This window comes from Amblyomma maculatum, chromosome 9 (genome assembly GCF_055883805.1).
Source record: "Amblyomma maculatum isolate TAMU_Amacu chromosome 9, ASM5588380v1, whole genome shotgun sequence".
Lineage (NCBI taxonomy): Eukaryota > Metazoa > Arthropoda > Arachnida > Ixodida > Ixodidae > Amblyomma > Amblyomma maculatum.
This window is the reverse complement of record NC_139352.1, coordinates 125,624,044-125,626,766: the sequence shown is the minus strand read 5'-3', so window position 1 is coordinate 125,626,766 and position 2,723 is coordinate 125,624,044.

The following is a 2,723-nucleotide window of genomic DNA, read 5'->3' as shown; positions in this document are numbered from 1 at the left end:
CTGTTCTCAACTGTGGAAGAGATTACTGCTCAAATGGAACGCGCAGCCGTTACAGACCCTAAAATATTACTTCAATGCGTATTTTGGTGTGATGCGTTAGCCACTGATACGTCAAATGTTTGAGAATAATTCGTCGCCCTCCTTGATAAACTCGGAATCAAACATGGTGCATTTTTTCATACTTGCAACGCTCGCCCCGTGTGTATGGAAACGAAATTCGGCACAGGTATGCAAACATATGGACTTATTCAATCTGCATTGGGCAGTTTGAAAATGTAGCTCCTATCGAGACCATATATACTAAGCCTGCGAGAGCGGCTTAATCTGTGTGGCTGAGGTTCTAAATTGGCATATCGTAAACTCGTCGCCATGACTGCAATCATAGACGTTGTCGTGACGCTGAGACTAAGTCGACCCGGCCTTCACTTGGTAGCGTGCAGAGACTCCGGGATGATGAAGGATTGAATCTTCGAAGTTGGTAAGATATATACAAGCAGGTTAAATGGCACTTTCAGAAAACGTATTTACATGAAAAAAGGGTATATCAGCAAAATGGCAAGCGTTAGGAGTTCATAGCGAGAAGCGTCTGGATGAGCCGTTTACCCAGGGCTCAGAGCGTTATTTCGTGTTCTGCAACGTCCTTAAATCCCCTATGTCCAGCCCCTCTCTGAAGATGCTGACCAATCAGTTCCAGGGCACACCCCTCAGATATCGGCAACCAATCGAACACATCACTGCACTGATGGTCTGTTGCACTGACTGGTCCAGTATTGTTTCGTCGGGCGTGGTCACTTGTTGTCGGGTAGAGCTTCGGAACGGCGAGGGGGTAAATTTCGATTCTTCTGCAAAGATCCGCTATGTTGGTTCCGGCAAGTGGATTTCCTTCTCAGAAACCCAAGTATGCGTGCGCGCTACGAATACTGCTCCCAGCATTGTCCCTTTCCGGCAATTGCAACTCTTTCCTGCATTCACGGCAAATCCTCTAATGGCCGTAATCCTCACGCTCCTTTCTTCTCCTGTACGTCAGCGGACGTGTCACTCCGATCGTCTCCTTTGGACAATAGGCATTCCTCACTTGACAATAACGCCTCTCGACGGGAAGGGTGAACAGTTGAACAAAAGCATTTCCGGCTATTTTTCACAGGGCGACGTTTCTTTGTATTTTTCTTGACGTTCCCTTGACAGGGCCAACTTGGCAGTTGTAGGGTCAGGGCAAAGCAAAGCATGCTGACACAAAAGATTCGTGTGAACCCGCTCACTTAGAGCCCTTGCACCAACAGCACATATCTATACCATGCCCACAGGTGCACAATAGTGCGCGCAAGCGCGGACCATGCACGGTCACAACAGCCTCCTCCCCCGCCAGAAGAGTCACGGAGGGCAGCAGTCGCAGCTGCTGCATGAAGAGACGACTTAATGGCCTGCACATGAACGCTTGAAGCTCGCTGTCAGTTGTCGCGTTGTCTTGATTGTCGTAGGCCAAATTGCTTGAGTTGTCTCTGAAACTCAACCACATGTCTAAGCAAGCACTCGGCTCTCGTCTGAAGAGACCGGGTCAAAAGAAAACTGCCGTCGTTGTCCGAGAAAAGCCCACACTCAAGACGCTCAAGACCCACGTATGCCTCGAAAACCGAACGTGATGCCTTACATAGTCACATATATACAAGCGCACAAAAAAAAAAGAACCTGAGTATCAATTTGGATACATGGTGAGGAGCACCTCGGACCGCTTAGAAACAGCGGCTAAGCGCGTCCGCATTCCCATTTAACTTCCCCTTTTTGTATCTTATTTCAGAATTGTACTGCTGTAAAATGAAGCTCCACCTCAGAAGGCGACTGTTCTTCGATGTCGCAGTTTGCAGCCAAGCCAGGGGATAATGGTCCGTCTCTACGGTGAATTTGCCCCCCCCCCCAAGATAGCACTGCAATTTTTGAATGGCCCATACAATGAAAGCGCACTCTTTCTCTGACGCGATATAAGCCTTCTCTCTAGAGCTCAGTCTTCTGCTCAGGTAGAGCACGGGGTGCTCATTACCGTCGTCATCCCTCTGGACATAAGGCGTCATTAGATTGCAATGATAAATGCGCACTTCTTTACGCCTACCGGGATTTTCACTACGTAGTTAGTGTTAGAAAGCTTTGTAACGACTTCAGCAGGTCATTCCCACTGTACTTCGAGCTTATTCTGCCTTGAACCACTCAGCAACATCACCTGGTCCCCGATACGAAACGTCCTTTGACGGGCTGTCTTATCATAGTACGCTTTAGAACGAGCCTGGGCTGACTTCATGCTGGCCTCAACGAGTTCCTTAGTGTTATGTAAGCGATTCAGGATGTTCAGAATGAATTTTACTACTGTTGGGCCTTCTCCGCGTCCCTCCCAGGCTTCGCACACCATTCGCAAAGGTGAGCGCAGTGACCTTCCGTACACCAACTCGGCTGGGCTAAATCCAGTGGATTCGTGCGGCACTGACCGCAAAGCGAAAAGTGCTGCAGGCAGGCAGGTATTCCATTCGCGCTTGTTTTCATAGCACAGTCCCCTCAGGACGCGTTTGAGAACAGAATGCCATCTTTCTACGCTGTTGCTCTGCGGATGGTGGATCGAGCTGTGCACTACCTTAATGCCGCATCGCTCGAGAAATGAGGTGGTGAGGACACTTGTGAAAACGCTACCCTGATCACTTTGGACCTCGGAAGGGAATCCAACTCGTGCAAACACTGAC